Genomic DNA, 10,399 nt, shown 5'->3' with positions numbered 1-10,399 from the left:
CAGGCCTTATTGGGAGGGCATGATTCCATAGACTGGTTCTAGGTCAATCAGGCTGTGGAAATAGGAGTCCTATGGCCACTCTTGACCAATCAGAGGACAGAGTAGAGCACAGCTGAGTGAACAATCCTTCTCAGGCCAGGCCTCTTACCAACTGAGGAGGGCAGAGCCACACCCAACCATACATGAATGCATACACACATACATCGACACATACAGCCACTCACTGGAAACAAAGACACGTGGACGCTGCCTGTAGGCTGCCTTTGAAGAGACCTTTGTGACCTTTAACCCACAAGAATATGGTTGCCATGGTTGATGAGTTTTTTACGTTGGCCTGTTTCCGTGGTGATGCAAGGCTTGCACTTCGTGCTGCAACTGCAGTCAGATGCCTGGTGGGAGTCACTTAGTTCTCTATGACTGCACTGGTGTCCATGAAACTCACACACACACAGGCAAGTGCATAAACACACACACAGGTATATTCACAACACACACAGGCTACTACATAAACATACATTGTCAACAACACTCACCTAATTCCCCATTCAATTCACTTCCCACACTCCTACACACCCCTGCCACAGGCTTGGAGGACTGGTCCGATACATGACGCTACACACACAAGAGATCTGCAAACAGATTCATAATGACGGGAGCACACACATACTGAAACAGACATAGTCAATACTTACACACACACACACGCACACATATATAATACTAAAAAACTCAAACTCTCTCTTGCCCACCCACGTCTGGACAAAGAACAGGTTTGGAGAATTGATGTCAACATTAACCATGCCACAGCCATGCCATGAAGAGATAGAAAATACTTTTCGTTAAGATTCTGCCCTGCCTGTGTCCTGATCCAGCCCTGCCTGTGTCCTACCCAGCCCTGCCTGTGTCCTGATCCAGAGCTGCCTGTGTCCTACCCAGCTCTGCCTGGGAGCCAAGGCCATGCCCCTCTTAAGGAGTGTTCTCCTTGCATCACTGCCCAGGAAAATAGGCCAGCCAGCTAGCCAGCCAGCGGTTTCTCACACATGTAAAGGCAATGGATGCACAGCTGGTCACTACTGGCACATACGTGTAGTCAGCGATGCTGTGTCATACACACGTGTTGTTCATGCTTGGTGTGTGATTGGTCGACTGTGCCTGAGTGCACTGGGACTGTGGGTGTTCCATTTACAAAGATGGGTATGAGGTCACTGTTAACGTTGTCAAGTGCAATGAGTAGTTCAGTGTGTTAACGTGTACTGAACTGGGGTGTCTTAACTATAAATACACTTTTTATACAAAATGTTGTGTTTCGAAGAGCTGCTTCTCTCAGCCTCTTGGTGTTTTCCTCCTGTTGAGAGGTAATCCCAGAGTCACCCAGTGGATGAGTGGGGGATGTGAGTGCAAACCCTCTCCCCCATTAAGCGCTAACGAGCGCTAACCCAACCATTAGCACTCCACACTACTTTCCGAGGGCAGCATCAAGGCTAATGGCTAACCCACAGACAGCTCACTGCTAATAAGCTAAATGATCCCCCGGCGTTAACCACAGACAGAGGTTCCAGGTGAATTGTAGTCAGGTTGTGTGCCTTGATGAGTGGATGGGTGGATGAAGGAATGGATGCTTGAATCGGAAGAAAGACAGATAGACAGACAGACTGACGACCCAGCAACCACTGAACTCTGTCATTTTTTGCTTTCTCTCCTTTTCAGTTCTTCCATTCATGTCCTTGAACTCCCCTGTCTGCATTACTGTCTCCCCAGTAATCTGTTCTGTTTACCAGTAGCATGTAAACAGCCAACGGCTCTTGTATGATGTGCAATATGGGGGGGGGGGGGGGGGGCGTAGCAATAGATGGGGGATAAGACTTCTTAGAACCAGTGTAGTCGTCTTGAAGGAGTCGAAAGGGGGGGCCTGGTAGGCGTGGAGCCAACTGTGGGCCTGATATAAACACACTCTTCCTGTGCAAAGTTACCCAGACATCTCCTGTGTCTCTCCATAACAGTGTCCTCGTATATCACACCGGCCAACTTCCTGTCTCTATGGCCACTCTTCCCTACTGCATAAACAATAGGGTCAAAGGTCATGTATACAGTTGTTTCAGTGCCAGATGCCCTTTGTGGCTAGACGTTGCTCCAGTCATCTAGTGTGGTGCAGCAGGTGACTGTGTAGACAGAAACAAACAAATGAAGAAACAAACATGCATTATTGATACCCCAAGAGGGAAATTGCAGTTTATCGGCAGCAGTGAGAAGGGTTATGACAATATCAAAGCAGGTAGAAAGCCAGTATGGAATCTAAATAAGTGAGCCCTATAAATGTGCTTACGGATCCTAATTGTTAGCCTAAGCGAGTTTGTTTGATGTACAATCGGATTAAAGCACTCGCATACTCTTAGCCAAGGCCTCCGCCAATGAGTGTGTGAAATGAAATCTAGGGCCTGCCGTGTGTTCTCTCTTCCTGGACCGGGGGGACTGGAGTTAGGGCTCTGGACGCCAGCACTCAGTCAGGACGCGGCTAACGGCGTCAGACAGCGAGCTAATCCCTCTGTGTGCTTAGGACTTCACAGGGATTTATCCAGGGTCTCGGGGCCAGGCCCTCCGGCCCAGGGAGGAGAGGGGGGACCTGGGGGAGAAAGCGGGGGCCTCCTCCCCTCCACCTTCACCACGGCTGGCTGTTGTTGCTGCTGATCCTCGTGGTTCAGAGAGCGGGCTGAGGAATGTCATGGGGGCAAGAGTCGGTGGGAGGGCGGAGGGATTGCGTGGCTTGTCTCCCTCCTCCTCCTCCCTCTCTCCCTCCTCCTCCTCATCCTCTTCCTCGGTGATGCATGGATGATAGAAGAGTGTTTCAACGGTTCCCCAGCCTCAGACTGTCTTCTCGCTTCGTTCAAACTATAGCTGCTGTTCAATAATACAAAACCAGAACCGGGTCGTCTTGATTTTATATTTAGAATCTTGAGTCATCTCCTTATGATTTCGAAGGCCCAATCTGGTCGATCCTTGTACTGGGGAGAAACGCCTGATGAAAAATGCATCTGGTGTCTGTTCATGTGACCTGAGTGAAACTCCTATGCCATCTGAAGACAGCCCGCTCGGACTGACAGCCAATGATCTCTGCGCTTACTGAATTGGATGATGTAACAGCCTTAGAACGGATGTTTCTCTGGATCCGATTGGTCCACCGCTAAACCGTTGTTTATGGCGGTTGGAGCTTGTCTCTGTGACCACTGGCAGAGGTGTGTTCATTTACTCAGCACTATCTGGGGAGCTGATGTTGGAACACCTCTCATGCTATAATGTGTTGCTGGCTGTAAACCATATCTGTGTGAGTATGTGTGTGTGGGTGTGTGTGTGTGTGTGTGTGTGTGTGTGTGTGTGTGTGTGTGTGTGTGTGTGTGTGTGTGTGTGTGAGAGAGTTCCAGTGGATCTAAAAATGGACCTATAGGTCTTACGTGATGGAAAGTTGTCTCACTGCCCAGAATGGAGACCCTTCTTACTACTGTAACCTATCGTATAGCAGCTACACACACACACACGCACGCACACACACGCACACACACATATCCTAGAAAGAGATTGCTTGTTTTCTCTGACCATCACTCACATTTTCACCCTGCCTCTTACTTCGAGTAGCTCAACACACCTCACCTAAAAGAGTGACAAGTTGACAAAGTGAAGAGACACTTGACAAGCGGTGCGTGTGTGTGTTTGAAGTACAAGCGCGCTAAAAGCTCTATGTCTGTCTTCGGGCCGACCGTTATAGTTTCAGCTGCAGTGCAGCGATCAATGGAGGTTTATCATCGACTGGGCAGCTTCCCACACCCCTCCTCTCTTGCTCCCCCTTTCCCTTCACCACTCTGCTCCTCACCCTCGCTCCGTCCCTCCATCCCTCGCCCTGCCTGGCTCCCTCCACCCCTCGCCCTGCCTGGCTCCCTCCACCCCTCGCCCTGCCTGGCTCCCTCCATCCCTCGCCCTGCCTGGCTCCCTCCATCCCTCGCCCTGCCTGGCTCCCTCCACCCCTCGCCCTGCCTGGCTCCCTCCACCCCTCGCCCTGCCTGGCTCCCTCCCTCCAGAGCCTGCCTGTTTTCTTGGCCTACTTACACAGAGCTCCCTGTTCAAACACACAGCCTCTATGGCAGGGGAAGGGAGATGGAAAGAGAGAGAGAGAGAGAGAGGAAAGAGAGGCAGAAGGAAAGGGAAGGAGAGAGGGAGAGAAGAAAAGAGAGGAAGAAGAGACAGGGGAAAAGAGGGAGAGATTGAGTGAGGGAAAGAGTGACAGAGAGGGAGAGGAAGGGAGATACAGGTGCATCTCTGCATCTCAAACCACCTCCATTTCAATCGAGTATTGTGACCAAACCCACCTCACCCTGAACCAACCAGAGCGCCTTCTGAACCTTTAATCCATATCTGAACAACAGTTTCATCACATCTACAGCCACCTGCATTTCCACACCACCACCAAGACCACAACACATCCCTTTTAGACTCAAAATAATCAGCATTTCAAAGAAGAGAGCATAGAGCTATTCTATTCTGTGAACATTCTTCTGGTAAATCAGTCAGTGGTGGTAGAGATACAAGGATGGAGCTGGGAGAGAGCACAGGGCCAGAGACACCGCAACATGCAGCAGTAAAGTAGCTCTTAGAGTCTGGATGAGGCAGCACAACACTATCTCTCTTTTCCTCCTCTCATCCTCCATTCTCTGTCTCCTTTCTCCTTTCTCTCCCTCCACTCTCCCCCCTCTTTCTGTCTCACTCCATTCTCTCTACTCTCTCCCTCCGTGATCTCCTCCCTCCTTCCCCTCGATGCTCTCTTCTCTTTTTCGGTCTCGCTTCCTTCTCTCTCCTCCTTCCCTCTCTTCCTTAGTGAGATGGTGGAACAGCATGAGCTCCCTAGGGACAACTCTACCACACAACTCTGCATCACAGGCCTCTACAGGGCTGCTCATAAGTGTTCCTGTCGCGTGTTTGTGTGTGTGTGTGTGTGTGTGTGTGTGTGTGTGTGTGTGTGTGTGTGCATGCGTGCAGAAAACTGGAAAACAGCATCAACTGAGGCCCATTCCAGTATAGCATGTCTGGTCTGGTGTCGATGTCAACATGGTTGTTTCGTGGTTGGCTCTGGAATGTGTATGCATAGCCTGGTGCTCTATAGTATCCGAGTATGAAAAGCAGTGTAGATGTTGTTCTAGTATAGTATCATGTATAGTGTTTCAGTATAAGAGTATGTACAGCTGTGTAGATGTAGCGTTTGTAGTATGTAGTATGTACTCTAGTGTTACAGTATAATAGTATGTACAGCTGTGTAGATGTGTTCTAGTATAGTATCATGTATAGTGTTACAGTATAAGAGTATGTACAGCTGTGTTGATGTAGCGTTTGTAGTATGTACTCTAGTGTTACAGTACAAGTAGTATGAACAGACGTGTAGATGTCTACTTTCATGAGCAGTAGTTTAGATGTTTAGAAGATGTTCAGAGGTTTTGGGCATTTTGCCACCTGGAATGCAAGGTCTTGCATTAATTACTCCTCCACACTGGAGTCCTATTGTTTTCTCCAGTTGATGGTGTGTGTGTGTGTGTGTGTGTGGGAGGGAGGAAGGGAGGAACGCTCTGCTGCAGTATGTCACCCAATGTGTGTGTGTGTCTGTGTGCGTGTGTGTGTCTGAGGCAGACCAGCAGCTTACACAGCAGCAGCGTCTCCAAGCCTGATGATGGTTAGCATCGATAGCATAGCCTGGTTATTGTACAAAGCTAGCGTAGCCTGGTCAACACAGCTAACATGGCCTGCACTACTATCAACACCCCTAACAACAATATATTAGCATGCTAACACTAGAGGACTTCAAGTTAAACTCAGTTAAACTCAACTGAGTGTTGGCAGAGACTGTAAATACGTTTTGGGAGCAATTTGGGGAGCCCACAGTGTGTGTGTGTTTGTATGGTTGTGGGGGTGGTGGGGGATGGGGAGGGGGTGGTGTGTGTTTGGTCCCGGTGTGTGAGACTTCTTTTCGGACAAGGGGGTCTTTATGGCACCCCTCTGGGCTTGGTGGACTGGACAAGGGGGCCAGGTGCAGGCCTGTATGCATCTCTACTGGGTACACATGCACATACGTGCACACGCACGCACTCACACACACACTAACCTTCTCTCTCATTCTCTGTCACACACACGCACACACTTCATCCTGTGCAAGTGTCCAGACAAGGCAGAGTTCAGTTTTTCTGTCTGTATACGTGTTGTTTATGTTACCCTCATCATCTTTGTAGCCTGTGAGAATATTCACGTACTATTTATATGTGTGTGTGTGTGTGATTGTGTGTGTGTGTGTTGGTACAGAATGACTATATTCCTCTGGTATTTCCTCAGGGAAGTGCAGCTCTCTGTTCTCCATTTTATCTGGCCTACATCTTTCTGAGAGACACATGACATCCTGGGCCTTACTCAGCTCTGATCCTCCTCTTCACCCTCCTCTCTCCTCCTCCTCCTCTTCACCCTCCTCTCTCTCCTCCTCCTCCTCTTCACCCTCCTCTCTCTCCTCCTCCTCCTCTTCACCCTCCTCTCTCCTCCTCCTCCTCCTCTTCACCCTCCTCTCTCCTCCTCCTTCTCTTCACCCTCCTCTCTCTACTCCTCCTCTTCACCCTCCTCTCTCTCTTCCTCCTCTTCACCCTCCTCTCTCTCCTCCTCTTCACCCTCCTCTCTCTCCTCCTCTTCACCCTCCTCTCTCTTCCTCCTCTTCATCATCCTGTCTCTCCACCTCTCCCTTGTCTCCCTTCTCTCATCGGGAGAGAGAAGGGAGAAAAGGGAGAGGCGGAGAGACAGTTGTAGTGTGTAGAGGTTTCTGCCTTCTGTCCTGTTTTCCAATCCTAACCTAAAATGAACCGTTACCATGACTACGCCTCCCCTGTTCCTGATGGTCACTGCATCACTGCAGAGCTAAACCAATCAGCTTACGTCTAACTCCTCTGGCTGTCTGCACTGCCATTTACTATTACGGCTGAGACAGGGGTAAATGGTTAGGTTAGGTAGGCAGAGGGTATGGGGTGGGGAAGGGGTGTTTGTCCAGACAGGAACCTGATGAGGCCCTTAATGAGACCCCCAGATTAACCCCCAGAGAGCTTGGCTCCTGGGTCAGCCCCCAGCAGGATTACTGGTAGTAGTTTATGAACTGGAGGGTGTGTATGTATGTGTGTGTGTAGGTATGTGTGTATGTATGTGTGTGTTTGGGGGGGGGGGGGGGCTGTGTCCTTGTCCCCTCAAACAGCTTCATCTGAGGGTGACCAGGGAGGGGGGGTTAGGGGGTAGGGAAGGGACTTGTCGCAGCGTTTTTAAAATGGCTCCTGTGAAGGAGCGGTCTCTTTGAATGTTCACCGTTTGTGTCAAGTGTTAGTTCTTTCAAAGACATGTGGATCCTTATCCCTGGATAGTTTACTGTAGGAAGGGGGTTCATGTCAGCCGCTGTTGACTGAATCAACGTCCGGCTCATAGGAATGAACTTGGTTTCGTCATAGTCAGTGGTGAGTATCAAAGGACCGTGGCTGTGGGGGGAGATGCGTACGCCACGTGGTCTAATAATGGTTTGCACACGTTTCCATCAGTAGCTGCTGTGATTGGTCAGTGCAACTTCCTGTCTGACAGTAACTTAACACTATAGGCAGAAGCAGGGCAGCATCATGTACTTAAGCTATCCATTTACTGGACATGGAGAGAGAACATTAAGAGGAAGTCCGCTGTTGGTCAAATAAATATTTAAGCAGTACGGTAAGTGTAGTGTTTGTGAGACATACATGCATACATACAGATAGACAGACAGACAGACAGCTAGTCAGATAGATAGACAGATGGACAGAGTTATGACTCCATTTACTCAGAGTACAGGACAGCTTCATAGTTAAATCTAACCAGTAACAGCACAATGTGAGGTCACTTTTATCACCTTTCTCTAGCAGCGCCTTCCCACGCACACACATGTTTGCACACACACAGACATCCACACACACACATAGGGATGCACATACACACACACACACACATAGGGATGCACACACACACACATACATACACACACACACACACCTGGGCACACACACACTCAGTGAGAGGCCTGGTGGGCTGCCAATCAGCCAAGATTTATTTTCACTTCAAAGACGAGTTTGAAACCCAACCTCAGGATGGAAAAGAAGAAGAAGAGAATGATGTCGAGGGGAGAAGAGAGAGAGAGAGGGAGAGAGAGACTGAGAGAGAGAGGAAGAGAGAGAGAGAGAGACTGAGAGAGAGAGAGAGAGAGAGAGAGAGAGAGAGAGAGAGAGAGAGAGAGAGAGAGAGAGAGAGAGAGAGAGAGAGATGGGGGAGAAAGGGAATGACAGAAAGATGGGAAGGTAAGGAGAGAGTGAGGAATATATGGAGAGAGAGAGAGGGAGGAGAGAAAGAGAGAAAGAGAGAGAGAGAGAGAGAGAGAGAGAGAGAGAGAGAGAGAGAGAGAGAGAGAGAGAGAGAGAGAGATGGGGGAGAAAGGGAATGACAGAAAGATGGGAAGGTAAGGAGAGAGTGAGGAATATATGGAGAGAGAGAGAGGGAGGAGAGAAAGAGAGAAAGAGAGAGAGAGAGAGAGAGAGAGAGAGAGAGAGAGAGAGAGAGGGGATGGTAAGGTGTGAAAGAGAAATGAGAGGGAGGGCCTCATTGAGAGCTAGCCTAAGGCAGACACTTAGTAGATGCTCGTCACAGCCTGTCATGATGTCAGGGGACCCACACAGGTGCTGCCGCTGCGTGTGTGTGCGTGACTTTGTGTGTGTGTGTGGGCGCGAGTATGTATGTGCGGGGAGTCGGTGTGTGTTGGTGCATTTGTAGTGCGTGTATATGTGTGTGGTGCGTGTCCGTGAGTGTGTTTGTGCGGGGTGTCGGTGTGTGTCGGTGCATTTGTAGTGCGTGTATATGTGTGTGGTGCGTGTCCGTGAGTGTGTTTGTGCGGGGTGTCGGTGTGTGTCGGTGCATTTGTAGTGCGTGTATGTGTGTGACTCTGTGCTTGTGACTCTGTGCTTGTGTGTGTGTGTGTGTGACTCTGTGCTTGTGACTCTGTGCTTGTGTGTGTGTGTGTGTGTGTGTGTATGTGTGTGACTCTGTGCTTGTGTGTGTGTGTGTGTGTGAGAATGCGTTTCGATAGGGACTCATTGAGATGATAAAGACAAGTTGACACACTCTTTCACCCAGACTGGTGAAAAACAGCTTAGATCAGCAAAAAGCCTCCCTTCTCTCTCTCTCTCTCTTTCTGCCTACTTCTCCCATCTCCTCTCCTGTCTCCTTTCTCTCCCTCTCCTTCCCGCTGGCTCTCCTCTACCAGCCCCCCTCTTTCACACTCTGCTTTGCGCTTGAACCAGCAAATTGTTCCAAAAGCCCTTGGAGAAATGAATGTGTTCTACAAATTCTCAAGGTGAGAGAAGGGCCAGACTGAATAGGATATAAAGTTAATAGTACTGATTAGAAGTGTGGGTATGTTGGTGTGTGTGTGTGTGTGTGCTTTAAGTGAACCTCGGCCTGCACCCAGGCCCCAGAGGATGATTTCCGTTAGCCTCCATTAAGAGGCTGGCCTCCATGTTCCTCCAGTGTGTGTTCCTCCATTAAGAGGCTGGCCTCCATGTTCCTGCAGTGTGTGTTCCTCCATTAAGAGGCTGGCCTCCATGTTCCTGCAGTGTGTGTTCCTCCATTAAGAGGCTGGCCTCCATGTTCCTGCAGTGTGTGTTCCTCCATTAAGAGGCTGGCCTCCATGTTCCTCTAGTGTGTGTTCCTCCATTAAGAGGCTGGCCTCCATGTTCCTCCATGATACCATCGCTGCTGAGTCATCCCTTAACCCTAACCGACTGGCAAACACACACACACATACAGGCACACACACACAGGCACACACACAGGCACACACACACACAGGCTGTCTCGTGGTTGAACAGTGTAAGACTTGATGTTGATTCGTAGTTTCATTTCTGCTTGGGTAGAGGATGAGGCTGGCAGATGGGGTCTGTTAACATGGGTGTGTGCGTGCGTGCGTGTGCTTGTGCGAGTGTGTGTGTGTGCGTGTTTGACAAACATTAATCCCCCCAGTCATTCGACAGCTCTCAAGATTACCCTCCCCTCTCTCTTCCAGACAGAACCCCCCCCCCCCCCCTCCCAGCTCAGAAAGAGTTGGGCTCCTCATCTCTGATAGTTCCTCAGCCCTTCCTCAAGCTTCCTCGTGGAGTCTTTGAGGACTTTCCGTCTCACCGCCTCACATGTACAGAGAGACTGGGACAGAGTCAGCGTTGTAGGAGTGTGCCAGTGTTTAAGAAGGGCTTCATACGGGGGTCTTTGGTGTTTTTTCAGGCACATCCACAGGCAGCTACGGGCGGGGCAGTGCTGTGTAGCAGGTGGTTGGGTCCTG

Source organism: Hypomesus transpacificus, chromosome 23 (assembly GCF_021917145.1).
Source record: "Hypomesus transpacificus isolate Combined female chromosome 23, fHypTra1, whole genome shotgun sequence".
Classification (NCBI taxonomy): Eukaryota; Metazoa; Chordata; class Actinopteri; order Osmeriformes; family Osmeridae; genus Hypomesus; species Hypomesus transpacificus.
This window is presented reverse-complemented; position numbering follows the sequence as displayed.